At 47.2% G+C, this 22,765-nt stretch overlaps 3 long non-coding RNA genes across 4 annotated transcripts; 2 read left to right on the forward strand and 1 right to left on the reverse strand.

Annotated features, from left to right (window-relative positions):
* Positions 1–241: 241 nt before the first annotated feature.
* LOC115294691 lies at positions 242–983 on the reverse strand. The gene is made up of 2 exons (XR_003910066.1): positions 601–983; positions 242–458 (listed from the first exon to the last, which is right to left on the reverse strand). It is a non-coding gene; the product is annotated as an uncharacterized LOC115294691 (long non-coding RNA).
* A 109-nt stretch (positions 984–1,092) lies between these two features.
* LOC115294489 lies at positions 1,093–6,986 on the forward strand. Of its 2 annotated transcripts, none has more exons than XR_003909908.1 (3): positions 1,093–1,195; positions 6,284–6,499; positions 6,698–6,986. It is a non-coding gene; the product is annotated as an uncharacterized LOC115294489 (long non-coding RNA). The 2 variants fall into 2 exon arrangements; XR_003909909.1 differs by having other exon boundaries at positions 6,284–6,357.
* A 6,487-nt stretch (positions 6,987–13,473) lies between these two features.
* LOC115294630 lies at positions 13,474–16,371 on the forward strand. Its single transcript, XR_003910010.1, has 3 exons — positions 13,474–13,565; positions 13,757–13,926; positions 16,032–16,371. It is a non-coding gene; the product is annotated as an uncharacterized LOC115294630 (long non-coding RNA).
* The last annotated feature ends 6,394 nt before the right edge of the window (positions 16,372–22,765 follow it).

A 22,765-nucleotide genomic window follows, 5' to 3' on the forward strand; every position in this document is an offset into this window, starting at 1 on the left:
TCTCTCTCCCTCTCTCTTCCCCTCCATCACTCATGCTCTCTCTCTCTGTCAAAAAATAAATAAAAATTTTAAAACTAAAAGGTTATTTCTGGAGATATGGATTACCTTTTTGTAAGTACCATACCCATGATTTGGTTAGTTGCTAATTGGTGACCACTAATATGTATCTCTCTCTTCAGAGCGATTTACATTTTGGTTCCCAAACTAGGTATAGCATTTAAAAATACCAGACATTAGAAGATTCTGATCTTGTAGGTTTTATTAGACACATGTTTTTAAAAGCTCTTTAGGAATAATTGTTAGGCACAGTTAGTAGCTGTAAGAAATAATTCCCATGTTTTAGTGGTTTTATACAACTGCAGCGTCCTTCTTGCTCAAATCACAGTTTGGTGAATGTGTTCCTGGTTAGTGGGTAGCTTTCCTCCATATGGTGATTTAGGAACCCAGTCTCCTTTTATCTGTGCCAAAAAGAGAACACAAAGTAATCACGACAACGATGACTTCAGAAGGGAGGAACCCATTTCTCTTAAGGCTGAGGAAACAAGGAAAGAAGTGGAAATTATCAAAACGTATGCGGGTTCCTGTGGAGCAGAAACTCACGCCATCTGAGAAGGAGCTGCCACACGCTGCCGCTGCTCTCTCTAAGCTTGAAGGGGGACTCCCACAGCGGAGACTTGTGAAGAGGGGGTGCTGGCCGGCAGGGGTGCGCGGGCCAGTGGGGATACAATAAAGCTAGTTCTGTGGGTGTCAGAAAAAACTGCCAACGGGGATCTACTACGGCTCATGGAATGAACGGTCTCTGCTGGGGTGAAGATTCAGGCTGAGTGATGCTGGCAGAGACTGGAGGCAAACAGGAAGGAGCACGGCTCTTCTTCCGTCCCAGACTTCCGGTTTTCCTCCGGAGGTCTTATGGGCAGAACGGAATAGGAGGCGGCGGCGGATCCACCCCCAGCCCCAGCACTCCAGAGCCGAGAACAGCATTGCGGGTTTGAAGCAGAGAAGCAGTAACTCCGTACACGGCACTGTGACGGGTGCTGGGGTCCGTCACAGTGGGCGCTTATTACCTCATTTCTTCCCTTTGCCCCTTCAGATCTACTCCCCAGCCTCTCCACCTGCTCAGTGGCCCGGGCTGCTGGCCTGGGTGTGTGATACACAACAGGCTGCCTGGCTTTTCAGCTTCTGGTTGTGAGCGCTGGTAAGAGACAGGAGGAGAGGCTGAGGCATTTGCTCACCTGACTCGCTGGCATTGCTGTGGGTTTGCTCTGTCCTTCCTGGGAGCTTCCCGCTTTGCCCCTTCAGGCAGTAGGGCCTGTTTCAGTGTTAGAATACTGTACTATCTTTAGAGGGTTCTCAGTCGTCTGTTCCCATCTCTGTAAATAGTTTGTTAGGCTCTACTCACATTGTTCTAGTCTGGGGCACCACTCTTTTTCTGGGACCCTGATGGTCTTGGTATGAGAGGAAAGGGGGCTGGCACAGCTGTTCCAGCTGCTCCTTCCATCCTGACTTCCCATGTCCACTGTTTCCTTTCTCAATCTCCCAAAACAACCTAGGTCAAATCCCTACAAGACAGATGCTTATTTGGACAACTCAACTATTTTTTGGAGAAGACCATGTAATGGGCTTTTGGCTAATCGGTGCATTGACAGTACTGGTCAGGGACTCACCTCTGCTATCCAGTAGAGAATGAGGTCACTTGATTGAAATTATGGCAGCCTAGAAGGGGCTCTGGGTAATGGAGATTTGAGGGTTGGCAAGTGTCATGTCAAGAAAGGTTAAACACACATAGGAATCTCTAACAGCAAAGAATTCTTCCGTCATGTAGTGAAAGGAGCGATGGATGCAGTCAGATGAATCTGGGTTTAAATCTCCTCTCTGTAACGCTGCTACCTTCTCATCCTCAGTTTGCATATCATGTAATAGGTGTATTAGAAAGAGCATACAGGTAATAGAGCGCTCAGTAATAGAAACGGCTGAAATGAACAAGAATTTATCCTGCCCCTCCAATAACAGGACGCTAGCTGGGGCAGCGGCTGGCACTGGTCAGGGCCAGCTTCTCAGAATCTCTTGGCTTCTCTTCTACGCTATTGCATTCCCATTTCTCGATGGCTCTTGCAGCTACAGACATCCTGTCCCTTTCAAGGTAGACAGGAAAGGAGAGTGGTCCCAAGTTGATGCCTCTTACCGGGAAAAGCAAAAGGCTTCCAAGAGCCTTCAGCAGATTTCCACTGATGTCTCCCCAGCCAGGACAGTATCCCTGCCCATGGGGGAGGCTAGGACAGAGGGTACTTGCAAGGGGCCAGGCACATGGCTTTCCAGAACAGAACTGAGGCCCTGCTGGTAGAAACAAAGGAGGGGGTATGGGTATTAGGGAGAAGTGTGGTGGGTGGTGTCAAAAAGTGGAGACACCCCTTTTTATCTGATCTCTTTCCTATGTGCTTGGGAGGATCAAATGTATGTGAAATGTGCAACGGGCCCCTTTTCAAAATGAAAACATCAGCTTCCTTACCTAATCATTCTATTAAAATACCTGTTTTCTTAAAGACAGACCTACTTTACCTGGAGAGCTACCTAACGAAACTGAATATAGCCCGGCTCCGCCTTGCCTCCAACCTCATCTCTACCTCCCAGCATCCCCTCTTCTGCTCGCCACCTTCCTCTGACAGTGGCCACTTCCCACATCCACCCCCCAGGTCCATCAGTTCACCAAGACTTTTCTCACCCATGAGTCTTTGCTTTTGCAATTTTCCTTGCTTAGAACAGGCTTCCTCCTTTCTGTCACCTCTTCAAAGAAGTCCTCTCTGACTCCCAACGTATGTGAAAAATCCACCCCACCCGGCCCTTGTTCTCTCTGAGCACGAAGGGCTCTTCCCTCCGATATAATCTATCAATGTGCATTTATCTGCTGAAGAGGCTCCTTGGTGTTGGGTTAAAGGGTGCTGGAGCCAAACTGCCTGGATGTAAGCCCTTCCCACCCATGTGATCCTGAGCAGGTTACTCTCATGTCCTGGCACCTCAGTTTCCTCATCTGTAAAATGGGAATATTAATATTCCCTACTTCATGGGAATTGTGAGGAGGATTAAATATCTTAGTATTTGTAAAGGGCCTAGAATCGTGGCCTCTACATAGCAGGGAACAATGTGAGTGTTAAATAAATAAAAGAAATGGCGTACATTTTCTCCACCATCCTGCACACCTCATGAAGACAGCGGCCGCATCAGTTCTTTCACACCGGTGGCTAGTGCAACGCCACACCACACCACCACTGCTGTTGTGGCTTTTTACACCTAGTGGGCATCAAATATTTGTTGAGTGAATATATAAATGAATAAGTGAGTGTTCTACATGGGGGAGGGGAGAAGCAGGATGGCCTGTTTACCAAAACTAACACACTGCAAGAGCATGAGTCTCCAGAAAATAGTGACCAGTAGAAGTCTCCAGATCAGTGGGGAGTTGAATCCTGCACCGGCCTCTGTAGTCTGTAACAACCAAATCATTCACGTCAGAGTGTGGGACCTGCAGGGACAACCCCCCAGAATTGTCCGCCTCTTGCTGCTCAGCTAACAGACACAGCACTCACCTGCTCTGGGAGCACTGTCAGGTCCAGAGCAGCCCCGGAAACGGAAGGGAGCCTCTGGGTGGAACGGAGGCGCCCCAGCCCACCCATTTGGAAAGCTGCAGCATTGGCTAGCTGTCTGGCTTGCTGACCCCAGTACCCTGGTGACAGCTGCTTGCCTGGCTAGCCTGAGCTCTGGCCCTGGTCACCAGTCAGTGCTGTTCTGATTCTCTCAGAAGAAGATTTTTCCAGACCCCAAACATCGGCAGCTTTGTGGGCCAGCTGCACTGTGTTCCCTTTCAGAGGCAACCACGGCTCTTAAATTATATGGAAAGTACATCCAAGTTGCTCTGCAGGGACTCAATCAGACAACCGATGGCTCTACTAATTCTTGTCCCACCTGGGTCTCAGAGGAGCCCTCGGAAGCCCTGTAAAATAGACCTCGATCACCCTGGCTGCTGTCCAGAGGCTGACAGTCCCCTACCTCCTCAGCCTTTGCGGAACCCTGACCATTTCCTGTGGCCTCTGGGCTGCCCGGCAAACAGGTTAATAATGTTCAGCCTCCCTGTCCACTGAGCACCACTTGTTTTTCTGTTTCTGTTTGCGGAACGGCCTCAGGGTTTCCCCTTTCCTGCTCCAGCCCAGCTGGAAGCCTCTTTATGAACAGTTTGTTTGCAAGCTCATGGTGGTCTATGAACTTGTCTGAAATTTCCTGGAAGGGAAACAACTGTTCCCAGAGGAACATTCTGTCAGTCTCTCCTCAGGTCATTCTCACTCTGCCATCTACCTGTCCCTCCTGCAGCCTGTGCACCGCACACCTTGAAGACACCCCCATACTCCTGAGTTTCTGACAAGAGAGAAAACACTTCCGCCCCCAAAAAGGTGAAACATCGATGGTATCTGTTATGTAGGGGATGTCACCTTCCATGAGGCTCTTGAAGGACAGCTTGGGGAAAGTTCTAGGTCAGCCTGTTAGAAACGGTTTGCTGTTTGTCTACTTATTAAGGAGGATTTCTGGCCCCACCTGGCTGTGAGGACCAGGCCATTAGCTGAGGAGCAGGAAGGAGAGTGGCCACGACCAAGATTTGCTTTGGCACAAGTGCTTCCAGTGGAGACCATCCCTTGGCCGTCAGGCCTGGCAGTCACTCTGAGCTCTCTGCCCAAGGCCGCCCAGAGCCAGGCAGTTGGCTCCTGGGATTTGCTCTCCGTTCAGCAACTTGGTGACCTCTCCCTTCTCAGCAGGTAGCATTGATTTCTCACAACGGGTCCATCCTGAGAAAGAAGGAGCCAGACGCGGCTTGCCACCTCTTTGGGGCGTCTTGGCTGGAAGCCTGCCTGGTCATACCCCCACTTTCAGCCAAATCCCATGGAAGTTATCAACAGGCCCTTACGTTTTCTTAAGGCTAATGGGATGAAACAGACCTTAAATTGCTAGCAGCTTTTCAACTTGGAAGGGAATTCAGAAATGATCCAGGTCACTGGGCATTCAGGCTTTTCTTAGCCCCAGTGAACTCCCTTTCAGTGAGATCTTCCGGAAAAACCCATGAGGCTGCCTGTGAAGTGGAGAAGGGCTCAGACCCCGCAGACTCACCTCCTTAGCCTCTCTCAGTAGTCCCAAGGCTCTCACTCCAGATACCTACGACTTTCTAGCACCCTCCTTGAAAATAATTCATTCCCGTAGAGCAAAGTGTGGCCCAGGGAGCCCAACTGGTTTGTCCGATACGGCGTTACTTGGAGGCCGCACACAACTGAAATCCCTGCCCCTTGAAGCCAGATTCATACACTTACAAACGTCCTGCCAGCGTGTAACATACTATCTACATTTGTGTTGGACTTAGCTCCATAATGAAATGGCTCATCCCTTTTCTTTTTTCATTCATCTCATTTCTATTGTGCATTAGTTTTCTACAGCTACCATGACAGGGTACCACACACTGAGTGGCTTAAACAATAGAGATTAATTTACACACAGTCCTGGCAGTTAGAAGTCCAAGACTGAGGTGTCTGCAGGCTTGGTGCCTTCTAAGGCCTCTCTCTGTGGCTTGTAGATGACCTTTTCCCCTGTGTCCTCATGTGGTCTTCTCTCTGTGTGTCTATGTCTAAACTTCCTCTTCTTATAAGGACATCAGTAATACTGAATTAGGGTCCATCCACCCTAATGATCTCATTTTATTTTTAAAAAATTTAAATTAATTTATGATTGAGACAGAGAGGAACAGAGCATGAGTGGGGGAGGGGCAGAGAGAGAGGGAGACACACAATCTGAAGCAGGTTCCAGGCTCTGAACTGTCAGCACAGAGCCCGATGTGGGGCTCGAACCCATGAAATGTGAGATCATGCCCTGAGCTGAAGTCAGACGCTTAACTGACTGAGCCACCCAGGTGCCCCTAAGGATCTTGTTTTAACTTAATCTCTTGAAACACTATCACCAAATACAGTCACTTTCAGAAGCACTGGGGTTAGGACTTAAACATATGAATAGTTGGTGGTAACGATTCAGCCCACAGCAGCTGGCCAACCTTCACCTTTGAGTGGTTCATTTAAAGAGAGCATATGGAAGCCATAGTCCCTGACTTCTTGTGCATTTAAAACCATTTTTCTGTAGCCTTATTTTTAGGTCACTTTTTTTCTCTTAAAACCTGGAAGATATTGCTCTACTGACTTCTGGCCTTGCATTATGGAGAATGTTCAAGTCAAGTGGAATTTCTTTTTCCACTCCCAAATGCCAGACACCCGGGGGAGGCCACCTTGGACCCGCCCCAGCCAAACAACAGGATGACTTCTGCTTCATGAGTGACCCCAGGTGAGACCACCAGCCGAACCCAGCGCGATCTGCTCACCCCAGATAGTTGTTGTAAGCCGCGCCGCTGGGGGCTGGCTGCTTGCCCAGCAGTCGGTATCCGGCACGCGGAGCCAGCAGGAACTTTCTCCGGGTCACCGTGCAGGTAAGACCCAGGCGATGTGCCTGGTGGAGTTCAGCCTTTGTCTCTCTCGGCCCACAGCTACCTGCCGCTGCAGGGCTGCTCATTCACCACGCAGAAATGGCCGCCTCGCCAACACCCCGCTTCCTACAAGTGGGGGAGGCTGAGTGCACCCACTCTCCGTGTCACATTCTCAACCTGCTTTTTCCTTTTTTTACGCAGCTTCTTGTAAGGGCCGAAGCTGGCTCCGCTGACTCTGGTGGCCACCACCTCTCCTGGGCGCCTCCCAGCATCCCTGTTTGCATTGCCGTGGATTGGCAGCCTTTCTCCACATCCCTGGGATCACACATATTGCCTGGTTTCATCACAGATGGCGTGGCTGTTTCCCAATTTTGTGTATGTTTGGGGGGGGTGCTGGTGATTTCCTAGAGGAGGCAGGCACACGTTTGCTCTCCCGTTTACAGACATTAGAATAATAAAAATTTAAAAGCTAATATGGGGGACTCACACAGGATTGCTAACTTCCTATTTTATCACATAAGAGTATTTTGCTTATTTATTTTTTTTAAATGTGTATTTATTTATTTAGAGAGAGCATATGTGAGTGAGGGAGGGGCAGAGAGAGGAGAGAGACGAGAGACATCATTCCAAGCAGGCTTCATGCTGTCAGCACAGAGCTTGATGAGGGGCTCGAACTCATGAACCATGAGATCATGACCTGAGCTGAAACCAGGAGTCAGACACTTAACTGATTGAGCCAGCCAGGTGTCCCATCTCACATAAAAGTACTTAAAAAAAGAGTTCTTCTTTATTATCACCAGCCGTTTACCAAAGAAAGTCATTACAACACCTAACTAACGGCAAAGCACAAAAACCCAGAGAAAAGGAAAACCCTCCTTAAGAGAGAATGAATGTGTCATGTCCACGTTTACATTTACAGGAACTATAGTAATTTTTGGAGATGCAGAAAAATTGCCAGTTAAAATCAGACTTGGCACAATTTTCCTTAAAGTGAGCCTACAGAACAAAAAGGAACTTTCTTCCTCCTATTTCTGCGCGAATCTTGCTATCTTCCAGAAGGGCTGCATCGGGTCTCACGCTTCCTTATCTTGAAATAGTCCGCCTTACTCATGCCCCCTAATCAAACCATTCCTGAGTTTAGCCTTTGCTGGCACTTCGGATACACTTTGCTGTTTCTTTATACAGGGGCATCCGGCAGAGTTGAGGGGGTTTTGAAGGGAAGAAAAGGACTTGCAGCAGAAGGAAGCCCACTGGAGCCCACCGTCCTTATCTGTTGGTCCCTCTGCCTGCCTGTCTGCAGGGGCTGCCGGGGCTCAGGGCACAGGCCTCTGGATTCTCAAGGCTTTCCCTGTGGCCCTAGGCACCAGAAAGCTGCGGGGACCGTATCACGTCCCTCTCTGGCACTGAGTAGCTCCTGGGTGAATGTCTGCAGAATAAGAAATGAACGGGTCATTGCAGGATGCACCTGAGTCTCCTGGGGGCCATGTGCAGAGATGCCAGGCGTCTGCTCTGTCCCAGGTGAGGTTGGCCTCACCCAAGGCTACCCTCCACTTCTGGGGAGGGATTCAGTCAGGACGTGTAGAGCTCCGGGGGGTGGGGAGTGAGGTGAGGGGGACACCGATATGAGAGCAATCAAGGGTACTTTTTTCTTCTTTTCAGAGAAAGGGAATAAAAAGTCACTTAGAAACCCAAGGAGAAGGCCTGGGAGGGGCTGTAGAAGAATGGCCAGGATGCCCAAGGACTGCCTCTGTGGGAGACGCTGCCCTTCTTTGGGAGCCCTGGGGAGTCCATTGTATCCTGTGATGGAAACCCCACTCCCCCGCCCCCAAAAGTCCAGAGAAAGGCGAGTCGTGCCCTCCTGGGTGGGCCTTATGGCTGCCCTTCTGATCAACGGCCCACCAGGAAGGCGCAAATGGACTGGAGACAAAGCTTGTACCTAAGGACATGAAAGCGGACTCTCCGGTGGGGAAAGAAGCCGCTCTCTGGGGAGCGTGGGCTCCGCGGAGCAGCTCACCTGCCCTGTCTTCTCGCTGCCCGCGTCTCTTTGTTTCTGGCTCCTTTCACCAGCCACCACTTTCCCCACTTGAAATCGGACTCCAAGGAGATCCTTGTCAAATCCCACAGACCCGGTGCTGACAACAGAAACAGAAGAGTGGGCTTGGAAGGCTTGGCTTCAGTTCCAGCCCTGCCTCTTGCTACCTGTGTAATGACAGACAAGCCATGAAGGCTCCATGAAAGTTTCCTCATCTATAAAAGGCAGCAAATGCTCATACCTCTCTCTCCCTGAAAGGAGGTCATGGCCCAGAGGAGTCAACACAACTAAGGAGTCACAATTAGTAATGGGGTGCTAGCTGTGTCTCCTCGCCTCTTGCTTGAGGTCCCCTTAATTACCAGTATTCAAGAGGGGACCTGTGGACGTCTGGGTGGCTCAGTTGATTAAGCATCTGACTCTTGGTTTTAGCTCAGGTCATGATCTCAGAGTTTTGTGAGTTCGAGCCCTGCATCAGGCTCTGCACTGGCAGCGCGGAGCCTGTTTGGGATGCTTTCTCTCTCTGTCTCTTTTTTTTCTCTCTACCCCTCCCCGACTTGTGCTGTTTCTATTTCTCTCAAAATAAATAAATAAGCTTTAAAAAGAAGTGGGGGGAGGGGTATGTGCAGGGAGGAAAGAAAGAAAGGGGAGGAACAAACAAAGAGTGTCGTTCCAGGGGACTTGAAATAGTTTCAGCCACTCCAAAAAAACCACAGCACAGTTTCAACCACTATGAAAATGACACAGTAATGATAACAACTAGAAGAAAATATGAGACATTAGGGGGTGAAAGTTATTCCTAAGTGCAAGGGTTATAATTTTTACTTTCTGCTTTTATAATAAAAAATACATCTGCAGATGGGCCCCTTCTCCCATGCTTCCAGTGACAGATGTGCCCACCATACTTAGTCACAGTTTCACAGGGAGCATGGGGAAGGCGAGACGTGTCCTGGGTCTTGATTTCATAGGCAGGGCAGGAGGCGAGAACTCATGACGGGAAGGATAAGAGTAGGGAAAGTAGTGCAACCAGGCAGCTTGGTGTGGCAGGGCACAGGCGACGAGGAAGTCCTGTCGATTGGCTCGGTGATTTTGAGGAGCCCTGGGAGGGAGTGACAGGTGAGGGGCGAGAGGGGCCACTGGCAATACCTGAATGGGGTGACAGGACACCAGCCAAAGAGGCTGGGGCCCCGAGGGCCAGCCTCAGTATGCATGTAAAATGACAGTGGTAGGGAAACTGAGGCAAAGCCCAGTTCTGTGATGAGCAAGGGCAGACACCCTTTCACTTAGATCTCCATGACATCTGGCGTTCATTTCCTGCACACAGATTCCTAGAGCTGGCCTGTGATGTCATTCCGGTCCTCCTGCTCAGAGGCTCAGAGGCGGACGTTCTTTCTGCTACTTCAGTGATAAATTCAGAAAACGAACGAGGCTGAGCCTGGAGACAGAGGACACCAATCACAGGGTGTTTCCTGCTGGTCTCAGCCCATGGATGGTGCTGCTGTGGTCAGGAGCGCCTGCGGGCACACACCTGGGCCCTTACTGCCAGGGGAGGCTCCCAGACCTTCCCCAGCCAACCGGAGCCAGTGTTGTGGCTGAATGCCACTTGTGGCTCTTATGATGCAAAACACAATCATCTTTAAAATGACAAAGTCTATTACTCACAAATCCTGAGGATACACAGCATGCTCAGAGCCACAGAGTGAGGTTGTGCGTAGAGAGAAAGGCAGCATAGACCTGGATTCTGCCTTCTTTGGGGTACAGGGTGGGATGCCTAGGGTTTCAGTCTTTCGTGGCAAATTTAAAATATAAGAGTGGAGTTAGGACACTAGCCTGGAAAAGCAGGTTCACTCAAGCAGTCAGCTATGTAGGTCACCCAGGGCTTTCTAAAAGGGGACCTTCCTGGGTGGGATGCCAGCTTGTCATCCAGTTGTATAGCTGGCAATATGTTTATTCAGGATGCATGCCTTTGAAATAGAGGCCTCAGCCACCCAAAGCTCCATGCCAGGCACGCATACTAAACCCAGACTTGGAGGAGTCGACACAGCAGATTTCCCAGCGGCAGAGGGTGTCCCTTTGGTAGACAGGAGGTAGAGACACGGTGCTCCAGGGCTTTCTTCCCTCATGGGCCCCAGGCAGCCAATTGGCTCCACAGGAAGTTCTAATGATCGCATTCGGGGTGGTTCTACTGTAAAAGAAATGTGAGGGGGACAGAGTGAAGGAAGCCTGTGCTTCCTGACAATTCAAATGAATAAAACTTCCTCAGACCTAATAATACAAAGAATTTATCAACAGTCAAGAGCTGAAAATGATCATGAAACAAGCTTTCTTTTAAAAAAGACATTCTATTAAGAAAAGAAATACATGCTTATTGTAAAAACTGAAAACCCTCTTTAGAAAGGCATAAAGAAGGGGTGCCGGGGTGGCTCAGTCGGTTAAGCATCCAACTTCAGCTCAGGTCATGATCTCACGGTTCGTGAGTTCAAGCCCCGCATTGAGCTCTGTACTGACAACTCAGAGCCTGGAGCTGGCTTCCAATTCTGTGTCTCCCCCCAACTCTTTCTCTGCCCCTACCCTGCTCACACTCTGTCCCTCTTGCTCTTAAAAATAAATAAACATGGGGCACCTAGGTGGGTCAGTCGGTTAAGCAGCCGACTTCTGCTCAGATCATGATCTCACAGTTTGTGGGTTCGAGCTCTGCGTTAGGCTCTGTGTTGACAGCTCAGAGTCTGAAACCTGCTTCTGATTCTGTGTCTCCCTCTCTCTCTCTGCCCTTCCCTCACTCATGCTCTGCATCTCTCTCTCTCTCAAAAATAAATAAAACATTAAAAAATGAAAAAAATAAACATAAAAAAAGAAAGGCATAGAGAAGAAAACAGTATCACCAAAGAAGCATCATCACCTAGATCTTAAAGAAGTCTTTATTTTGCAAAAGTATTTCGTTGAATAAATATATTAAAATTTATTTATGCATTCCCTTCCTATTAAACAACAAATGGATTTCTAATGCTTTTTTTGCTATTATAAGTAATAAGAAAAAATCTAAGTATTCAATTCTCTGTTTATAGCTCTGATAATTTCTGTATAATAAATTCCTAGACGTGATATTATTGGATCACTTACACATTTTCTTCAGTTTCTCTGGGTAGCTTAGTTGATTCTATCACCTTACTCTGTTGCCAAAGTCAGCAAAACAAAACTTTGCTAATAGCCAAAAATAGTGTTGGCATAATTCCCCTGTAATGGGTAATATAATCAAAATGCAAAAGATTTTGGCCAGCTGGAACAGTAAGTCAGATGTTACAAATGAAAATTTACATCACCAGACGGAATGGCTGAAGTGCAAGATGGAGGTGGTGTAACTTAACAATGGTTGTGAAGAGTAATATGAATCCAATATGAATCCTACCATCTTAGGTCATAATAATAGAGGTATAGGGTCCAAAATTGGAAGGTGATCTGCTCTGCTCTGTGTGGGCAGAGCCACCCTGGGCACTTGACTTGCACTGTAAAGGGAACAGTTACATGTGGTCCGTGTTTAGGGGAGAGATTAGAATAAGGGAACTGGAATCTGTGTTCTCTCGCTTCTCTGTGTTGGGACCCTATAGCCAGGCCTCCCTTATGTGACACATTTCCCCTGTCCAGGCTGACTGGTCCAGGGGAGGGTGTTCAGAGTCTCCACAGGAAGATGACATTTGGAACTTGGGGACACAGAAAAGAGAGTATCGATCTGAGTTGTGTGACCACAGCGCTGTAGTGAGAGAGCCATGGGCCCCCATCCCCTGAACTCCCAGGAGCTGCTTCCTCGGATATCAGCTGTTTAATTCTTCTCTCGATCCTGAGCGACATCTCAGGAAAGCTAACCGGAGCAGTTTCTGTAACTTACAGCAGAAAAGAGCCCTAATTAGAGAAATGTTGAAACACCCGTGGTGTTTATTCTGGAGGAGAAAAGACTCCAAGGGAACGTGAGAGCTGCGGCCCCATCAGACTTGTCCCGCGAGGCCTCCAGGGGCAGAAGCAGAAGACGGGAAGAGGGGTTTTCAGTTAGTGAGAATGTCCGCTAGTTTCCACGCAAGCAGGCAACACGACCGTTGTAAAGGGGTGCAAGCACGGGACATTACTAGGTTTTTTTTTAATGTTCACTTTTTTTTTGAGAGAGAGAGAGAGAGAGAAGGGGAGGGGGGCAGAGAGAGGGAGCCAGAGGATCCAAGCAGGTTCCTTGCTGTCTGCCCAGAGCCTGATGTGGGGCTCGAACCAGAACTGCAGCACCATGACCCGGGCCAAAGTCCAACACTTAACCCACTGAGCCACCCAGGCGCCCCTGGGCGTTACTACTCTTAGAACATTGCTGTGCTCTGGGCAACCCCTTGCTCATCCTCCTCTCCGTGTTCAAAGCCGTCTAGGGCCCTTGGAAGGGAGTTCCTGGGATTTCCATGCCCCCTAGTGGACAAGGACAGGAGCTTAGTAGACTCTCCTATGTCGCTCTCCTTCCAGGCTTCCGGACGCATAAAATAAAAAACAAAATATTCAGAATAAGTAAAATAAATAAGAAAACAATTTCATGAATTTCGGGTTGGTTGGCATTGCCTGCTAAATGTTTTGATTTTATTAGTAGTGTAGTGTTAGAAAGTTTATAAAATTGCTTGTCTCGCTTCTCCCCTCATAAGTGTCTCCACCCTATTGTCTTACATGCATCCCCTTCCACTCAGATGAATGTGTTCCCCAGAGCAGATCTGAATCACATCACGAAAGGACAGTTCTACCCCAGCTCCACATCCCACTGGTGCTCATGGGAAAAATAAAGAGGACAGTCTACCTATTTGACAAGGACTCTCAGGCTTGGCTCTTCTACTTTCTTGTTCCTGTTCTTGGGGAATAAGCTCATTGTTAACACATCACAGACACTAAATGACATCATTGGAATCCCCACTGACATTGTCTAAGAGTCTGGAGAATTTAATGTTCCACCGCCAGCTGGATGGGGCTTCCGGGACACAAGGCTTTTAATAGAATGGATTTCTTTGACAATATCTTATTTTCCAGGTTTGCAAAAGCCACCCTTCCATTGGTCAGTCTTTGGGGCCTTCTGACAGGACTCCGAGTTCTCCCGAATGGGGCATCATTACCAAAAAAAAAAATATATATCTACAACCTCATTTAGAGCATCTTGAAGAAATACAAAATGGACCCAATGTCAACGGTTTACTTTAACCCTATGCTTCCCAAAACCCCAGGAAGGAGACTGAGTCTGGTATGACCCTTGCTGACTACGGAATGAGCCCCTGAATTTAACTAACAAATGAGGGAGCAGGAGGAACTGGGCCTCACCCCTGTCTTCAGCAGTGACCTGCTCCGGGGTGATGGATTATCTATCCACAGTGTTCTGCTACAGCCCCAGAAACTGGTAAGTGACAGTCACTTAGACAAGAACGAGTCTGTGTCTGGTGTGGCACAGACTGGAACCGCTTCAAAGCCATAAATGAAATAATTGGAAAGGTGAAGATCTTGTGTAGTGTTTGTATATGTGTTGCGGGAGATTCACTGATGTGGCCCATGGGACTGTCACCATGCCTGATTCACAGTAGGATCTCAAAAATATTTGCAGCTTTGGGGAAGCTGGGTGATTCAGTCAGGTTAAGCTTTCAACTCTTGATTTGGGCTCAAATCATGATCTCATGGTTTGTGGGATTGAGCCGTGAGTCAGGGTCTGTGCTGACAGTGTGGAACTTGCTTGGGATTCTCTCTCTCCCTCTCTTTCCTTGCCTCTCCCCAATCATGCTCTCTCTCTCTCTCTCTCTCTCTCTCTTTCAATAAATGAATAAATAAGCAAATAAATAAATAAAATTTTAAAAAACGTTTTAAAAATGTTTGTAGAGTGAATAAGGGGGAGTGGTGGGGACTGGGGTGAAGAGAGATCACAGACGCTCAGACTATGAGATGCATTGAAGAATGTCTAACCTAGCAGATTTCAGGGTGCTCTGTGAACCCAGAGGTTTAAAGAGCTCTCCGTATGTTTATTCCAATTTCATTTTTAAAATCAATTTTAACTTGTGATTAAAAGTTACTCATGCACTCAAATGCATGAGCTTATGCTGCTTGAGTAGCTTGTTTTTTGGGATTTGTTTTGTCTTTGAAGACCTCAGATTAAAACCTGCCCTGACCTGGCTAACGAGCACCCGGAGTTGATTAGGCAATGATTAAAAACAAACAAAACAAGACAAAAGAGTAAAAACAAACCAATGAAAAACAAACAGAAAGAAAAAGACTAGTAGTTGCCAACACTTATGTGTATCAATCAGGATTTTTGTGATATAGTGCAACCAAAATAAATACAGATAGCCTTGTTTGATTATTCTGTATTAATCTCATATGCAATCGAAATGCTTATGTACATGAATCTACACTGCATTTTTACAACTTTTTTTATAATACAGTTCTAAGGGCAAAATTGCGTGTTGTTAACAAATAATTAGAAAAGTCTCCAAGCCCACCCCCTCATTTTACAGAAGAGGAAATGGAGTCACAGGCTAGTAATGACCCTCCCCTTGTTCATGTACTACTATCAGTAGCCAAGCCCGCACTTGAACTTAAGATTTCCTTCTTGCAAACCATCCTGATTATTTTTCTCTTAAATGTAATTTAGTTTTGCATGAGTTCTCTTGCTGGCAAATGAATCCAGTTCTCTAACGTGGTTTTTCTTTGGTTGGGGGCAGGAAAAACGTTACCAAGCAGCCTTGGGTGTGGTTTTGAAGGAACCCACAGAGGCTCACAGGACAATGGTTAGGAGCCCTAAGCCCCTGACTCATTGCAAAGTTGGGAAAGAGGTTTGTAGCCGCAGCAAAACCACAGGGCTATTGCCTGGCCTCTGAGCCCCTGCAGGGAGGAGGCTTCCCCGTGGTTGTGCTGAGAGCCTTTTTGTAGTTCCCAGCTGAGTCTGTCAGTTTGGTTTTGTGGGGTGCTCTCCGGCAGGGTGAAGGGAGGGACCTGCAAGAACATGTACTAAACCCATCCCCCCGCAACTCTTCCCCTCCTTTAGAATCACCCCTAGGCTAGGATCACAGTGGGGGACCCTGAGGCTGAGAGAAGAGGGGTTTGCTGGCTCACAGAGGCACCTGTGGGCAAGCCTGGGCTGACAGCAAAAGGCCGACCTTTTCCAGTAGCCTTTCCTCCATCTCAAACGGGGCCTCCACACATGAGCTCATGTGGCTTCTCAAGAATGGGGTAAATGACGGCAGCCTGTGGGAATCTCACTGGGTCCCAAGTGGGCTACGGTGGTTTCTACGGGCACAGATTTTGTGTTTCTAATGGCAAGTAGTGACAAGCTGGACTTTCCTTAGTGTTTTTACCCTCTTCGTTCTGCAGACTGTTATTGTAGCCAGCCCGCCCTGTCTACTCCTTTCCTTTCCTCTTTAACCCCCACTCCCACCCCCAGAACCATTTAAACCCTCTCATCCTGTATCAAATCCTGTTCTCACCTCTTCCTTACATTCCGGTCTTCCTTGCTCCCAGGTGACTCCCTGCACTGCCTCTTAATGATCTCACTGGCTCCCACTGGTCCCATCCGCTTGCCTCCGGCCACCATCCTATCGGCACCGAGAACAACACCCAAGCACAGTCAGAAAGAGCCCGCAGGTCCTTACGAGGATGAAGAAAAGAGCAAACCCGCAAGCCACGCACCTGCAGGGTAGACCTGCCAGTCCCTGTCAGAACACAGTACTCCACACTGCCTGCCGGCTGCTGTTAAAGTCTTTCATAACTGGGCCCCAATCTTTCAGGCCACCAGTCTCACTGGATTTTTTTATTTCTGTGTCCTCACCAATGTTACTGGAATAAATCTTGCTACTCTCCATCTTTGTGTCTTTGCTTCAGACTTGCATGTTAAGTTAAATAAATAAGGAGGCCCTTAGCCGGGGCTCTAATGACTTAGCAGCCTATGGAAGCAAATCCAAACAAACCTGTAAATAAAAGCCTCACAATTAAGAAATCAAAACCTAAGGACAATCAGCCATAAACAGATAATGAAGCTTCTCTATATAATGCAACCACTTAAGCTACAGCCTATGGATAATTTCCTTGCTTTGCTTCTTGCATCTTCTCCTTAAAAACCTTCTCCCCCTTGGTGGAACACCTCTAAACACTCTTTTTTTTTTAATGTTTATTTTTGAGAGAGAGAGAGCAGAATTGGGGGAGGGGCAGAGAAAGAGGGAGACAGAGAATCTGAAGCAGGCTCCAGGCTGAGTTGTCAGCACAGAGCCTGACACAGGGCTCGAACTCATGAACCATGAGATAATGACCTGAGCTGAAGTCGGATGCTTAGCTGGCTGAGCCACCCAGGCATCCCTAACTACCTCTGTCTTGGCACTACTTGATTCTAATCAATGTTTGTTCAAATAAAAATTAAAAATTAACATGTCTCAGTTTATCTTTTAACACTTCCTTCAGCTTGGAAGGCTTTTCTTCCTTATATCTGCCTGTCGAAATTCTTCTGTACTTCTAGGCTCAGCAAAACTTACCTTCTCCAAAGAGCTTGCTCCGGGGTCCAGATGTGGTTACTCCTTCTGCCCTTCACCAGATCGTCACATGAGGTTGTGTGGGTGAGTGCCAGGGCCAGGCTGCCTACATCCTGACATTACGGGGACCCCAGGCAAAATACAGAAGGCCTAGGCCTCAGTCCCTTGTCCACAATGAGGAGGAGCCTTATGTGTGACGAGCAGAATTAATCCACATGAAGGGCTTAGAAAAGTGCTTGGCAATTAGAAAGCACTTAGTAAATATTGATTTGACTGTTTCATTGAATGGGCTGCTTTGATTAAATCGGCAAAGAAGATGGCACTTTGTTTCTCTAACTATTCCTACAAAGCCACTCCACAGATTCCTGGCTGCCTGCCCCTCTGAAGAAGGGCCAGGCAAGTCCCATCATATTCTGGGTACTTTTAGATACCAAAACATCCAGTCCAAAGTCTAACAATCATATAATTCTTGGGTATCAGTCCAGTCGTCAACATCCTAAATGTCTACCACCCTGAAGGCTCCCCTCCTTCTATCTTTCGTTAGCTGGACCAGCTGCAACAGGCACAGGATGTGCCCGGTCTCCCAGTGCCACTCTGTTTGTGGGCTGGCACTGTGTGGTGGGCAGCGGGTCGGACTGCTGGGGCGGCCATGATACAGTGCCACAGACTGGGGGGTTACACAACAGAAATCTATCGGCTCACTGCTCTGGAAGCTAGAAATCCAAGATGAAAGTGCTAGCAGATTTGGTTTTTCTTAAGGCCTCTCTCCTTGACTTGCAGATCCCTGCCTTCTCTCTGCGTCCCCACACGGTCCTTACCTCTGTGCACAGGTTCCCCAGTGGCTTTTGTGCATTCAGATGTCCTCTTCTGATAAGGACGTCAGTCATACTGGATTTGGACCCACACTATTGGTCTTATTGTAACTTAATTAGCCCTCTAAGGCTCTAATCTCCAAACACAGTCCCATCCTGACATTCTGGGAGTTAAGGTTTTAACATATGAATTTCGGAAGAACACAAGTCAGCCCACAACAGGCAAGAAGGAAAGGTGTGGGGGGAAAAAAAGGTCTTCCTTGCACGATTGGGCTTTGGTGGCCTCTGCACATGGCAGATGTCCAGAACGGACTCTGGCTTTCAGGGACAGTCATGCACGGTCCTCACAGACCCTTCATAGGACCTTATGCTAGAGAGGCACTTAAGCAGCCATGCCTCCGCCCTGGCTGGCTGCTTCTCTCTCCCCACTCAGGCCCCCGGGCTTTGGGTGTCTGTCCCACTGTTGAGTCCAGGCAGGCCTTTGGAGGAGTTCTGTTTCACGATGGTGTCTGATCCCCCCAGGACTGCACGTGCTGCCCTGTCATTGATGGGTGCACTGCTTGTCCCCACACAGCCATTGTTCTCTCTCCTGCTGCTCCAACGGGACCTGAAAGATGGATGTCTCAGGTGGGTGTGGCACTAAACCTGATGTCCTCTAGACCTCCAGGGACATATGCCGCGCACATATTCTTTGGTGACTGTCCCTTTCAGTCCTCCATGTAAGTACCCCAGACTTCATCAACCTTGACCCTCAGGAGATATTTGCTAAGGTGAACTGAAGCATGGTTTGTGCAGAGTTTCACTCTGCTACCTCCCTGCACAAGCAGGATCAGTTCCAGGGGCTGGTTGCCTCCTGACAAATCTGGTCTGCAGAGTTGACATTTGTCATCCTTGCTGAGGTATATCACAGAGATGGCATACAGAGAGAAAGCAGCGAAGGAAGGCATTTTCTAGGAAGTAACAACATTTATTATTTTGATTTGCATTGGAAATTATTTTAGAGAGGTATATATTACCAGCTGGTTCCAGAGTATGCTTAGCTGATGTGGCAAGATACTTATTTAAGAGTTGTAAATTTATGTTTTCTTTCTTCTGTAAGAAAGAGGGTGGTACTTGTTTATTTAAAAGAAAGTTTAGTGCAGGTTGAAAGTAGGTGTTGCCTGCAAACTATCAACTCATAGATTTGTTTTTCAAATGCCTAAATCCATTGAGGAGAAGGGACTTGAGAGAAAGAGAGTCTCCGGGGGAAGCCTGGAGGTCAGAGTGGGTTTCAAGCCCAGCCTGGGACAGTCAGAGGTGCTGGGGTCATGAGAGTCACCGATATTGATGTGCTGGTTCCTGACAGTGTCCTGGGGATGTGAAAGGACATCAGAGGGATGGGCTTCATGGGGCATCAGAGACGCATCCACCTTCCTCGGTCCCCCTCCTCCCAGAGGCACTTTTGTTCCAAACATGGCACCAACAATACCATAGTGGGTCAGACAGGGTCATGGGAACTGGAATAGAGGGCATCTCAGTGATTCTCAGTGTGGACGGATGACCAATGCTGGCTGCCCTCCCCCAGTATGTTGGTAAAACCTGAAACCCTGGTCCTTTGCCTTCTTCCAGGGTTGAGTAAAAGAGGGAGCATCCCCAAGAATGAAGTTTAATTTTCCCTGGATTTTGAAGCAGTACACAGGCTGAGTTACAGAAAATATAGACGTTTAGTATTTCTCACACCTTAAAGTTCGGGGAATGAGATTCATTTCCATTGGATTATTTCAGAAAAGAGATTTATTTGGTCTTGAACTTTTCTCCAGGAAAAGTTCGAAGATACTCAGCTTGGTCAAGGAGCAAAAGATTTCTAGCAACATGAACACGGTCACCATCTAGTGGTTAAACAACATAATAGTATTTGCCTACAAACCTAAGAGAAGCTCCATATTCTGTATCTTGCTCTTCTCTGGAGAAATTCAAAATAGCAGAAAAGTAGTACATAAAATAATAAAGATGTGAAAGATTACCTATTCCACAAACACGGTTTCGAAAGAAGTCTAACATTGGAGAGGTGAAACAATTGGGTAGCATTATAATTCAAGCCACTCTAGAGATTACAAGTATTTAAGTAAATGTGTCAGTAAGTTTATAGAGTAAGGAAAATATATATGATAAAATAAAGGGGGGTGCTGGTATGTGGAATGAACGCTGTGTTCAAAGTCCATTCTTATGTTCTGGTGTTTCCCAACATCCATTCCCCACTTCTTTAGAAATATATCCCCCAATTTTTAGCTGTCAAATGAAATCACAGAATAAAGAAGAATGATCTAATTTCCCAGCCTTTCCTGCTGGTGGGATCCTCGGACTTACCTGTAACTGTGTCTGAGTAGCTGGAAACGTGAGCGTGATGGCTGCAGCTCAGGAACCATTCTGAACAGAGAAGCGGAAGAATTTGCTGAAGATGGCAGACCATCAGGAGAGAAGTTCCCTGGGGTCTTTAATAATTAATGAGCTGCCATGCCCACCCGATCCTGTTTATCTCCGGACTTACTTTATATGAAAGAGAAATACATTCCTATCTTGTTTAATACAGCATCTGATACCTGGAAACGGCTTTGGTAACGTTGCAGAAAGTAAATCATCAGTAACGATTTCTTGGAAGTGGTGAAGAAGGCAGTGAGGATTGAGCCGCGGCCAATTGAAAACATGGGATCTTTGTTATGCGGCAAAACTTTAAAGGTCACCGCTGTGTTCTGAAAGGCTGTAAAGCAAACTGAGCCTGCAACTTCCATTAAAAATGTTCTGCCGGACTATGGAAGACAGCCCACTGTCAGAAATCATCTGAAGAAAGCCATCATACTCACACATGGTTTCAGAGGCTAAACAGTAGACCTCCATTCAGTTAAGCCATTGGAGCTGGTTTCAGCATATAGAATCCAGTAAATCAAAAGCCCATTACGACAAAGTCTAGAAGAGTTGTGATGGGCTCTTGGCTCATGGTGGCTGCTTGAGTCTGAAGTCTCCACATATCCTTACCCCAAGGCATAAAGTCAACTTGGAGCACAAACGAAATCACTCATGCCCCAAACCTGCAGCATCGCTAGGAATCTATCCCAAACTCCAAACTGTAAACAGAGCAGTAGGTTCCTTATTTCAACAGAGATATTGTGGGAGCATCTGTGGGGAGGAGAACTGCGGAGAGAAGTCTTGCCACTGTGGGGAGGGTAGCAGGAAGGGCTGGGACAGGGAGGGGACCAGAGCCTCAGAGGAGACAGCCTCTAGAGAAAGAGATAAAGAAATGGCAGAGGAGGGAAGGAAAGCAATTAGAGGAGTGTGAATTGGAACAGAAGTAAAACTATGCTTTTGTGTAGCTGACATGATAATATAACTGGAAAATCTAAATAATCAATTCTTAGAGCAATGCAAAAACAAAACAAAACAAAACAAAAAAGCAAGAATCCAGCACTGTGGCAGAATGTACAATTAACATGCGCAAAATCAATCACCTTGAAGGGCATGTCACCTTTGTGATATTATTCTTTTCCCAAACCCATAACTCCAGTGTGGTTGCAAGAAAAGTATTAGACAAACCCAAATTGAGGGGTGGGCATTCAGCAGAATGCCAGACGAGTATTCCCCAAAACTGTCATGGTCATGATATACAGGAAAGATCCAAGAATTTAGACTGGAAGAGACTAAAGAAACATGACTACTAAGTGTACCGTGGTATTCTGGGCAGGATCCTGGAACAGAATGGACATTAGTGGAAAAGCTAGTGATATCCAAATAAAGTTTGATGTTGACAGCAATGTAGAAATGTTGGTTTTTGGGGTGCCTGGGTGGCTCAGTCCTTTGGGCAGCTGGCTTCAGCTCAGGTCATGGTCTCACGGTTCATGGGTTCAAGCCCCGCGTCGGGCTCTGTGTTGACAGCTAGATCAGAGCCTGGAGACTGCTTTGGATTCTATGTCTCCCTTTCTCTCTGACCCTCCCCTGCTCGCACTGTCTCTGTCTCTCAAAAATAAATTTAAAAATCATTAAAAAAACTAAAAAAGGAAAAGAAATGTTGGTTTTTTAGTTTAGACAAATGTAACATGGTAATTGTGAGATGCTCACCTTGGGGGAAATTGGGTATGGTGTGACTTTTCCATAAATCTAAAACTACTATAAAATTAAAAGTTTATTACAAAGAATAAATAGCCTTCATATACCCAAATAATAACCAGTTAGAAGAGAGCCCCCGTGAACAATAACTACAAAAGAATTAAATGCTTAAGAATAAACAATCAGAAATGGGCAAAATCTAAATGAAGAAAACACAAAAATTATCAAAAGGATACAAAATTAGCTTTAAAACCATGTAAAGATATCCCTGCTCTTGAATGGAAGGATTCAACATGATCCCCACAAGTAGATCTATAAATTTATCACAATCCCAATGAAAAATATCAACAGGCTTTTGTTATGAGGCTAGACAAGTTAGTAGCGATGTTCCCATGGTGGAAAAATGCAGGAGGGGTGGAGCCAAGATGGCAGAGAGGGAGGGAGCTCTGTAAACTCCCTCCGCACCGTTTTTCAAACTGAGAAGGATATTACGTTCAACTGAGAGAGCGGAAGGAGAAAATACGAACTCCAGAAGAAATAGAACCTCAAGGATACCTGAGTGAGTGGGGGCGAATGGGGGAGATCCGAGGACAGGCCAGCCCGGGATGGGCAGGGGAGGTAAGATCCCCAGCCCAACGTGGCACAAGTGCGCAGCACCCGGAAGACAAAGGGAAGAGACAGAGTCGGAACGCGCTCATAGAACTGTCTCTGGGGAAGAGGCATAGAACGCTTGGCTGCGCTTGGAGACAGAAACCCACTCCATAGATAACTGCTGGGTAGCGGGGCGCAAGAGAAGGAATAGCCTCCAGCCCTGAGCCATCTCGGCGGGGAATCAGAGGCGCCT

This window comes from Suricata suricatta, chromosome 6 (genome assembly GCF_006229205.1).
Source record: "Suricata suricatta isolate VVHF042 chromosome 6, meerkat_22Aug2017_6uvM2_HiC, whole genome shotgun sequence".
NCBI classification, from domain to species: domain Eukaryota; kingdom Metazoa; phylum Chordata; class Mammalia; order Carnivora; family Herpestidae; genus Suricata; species Suricata suricatta.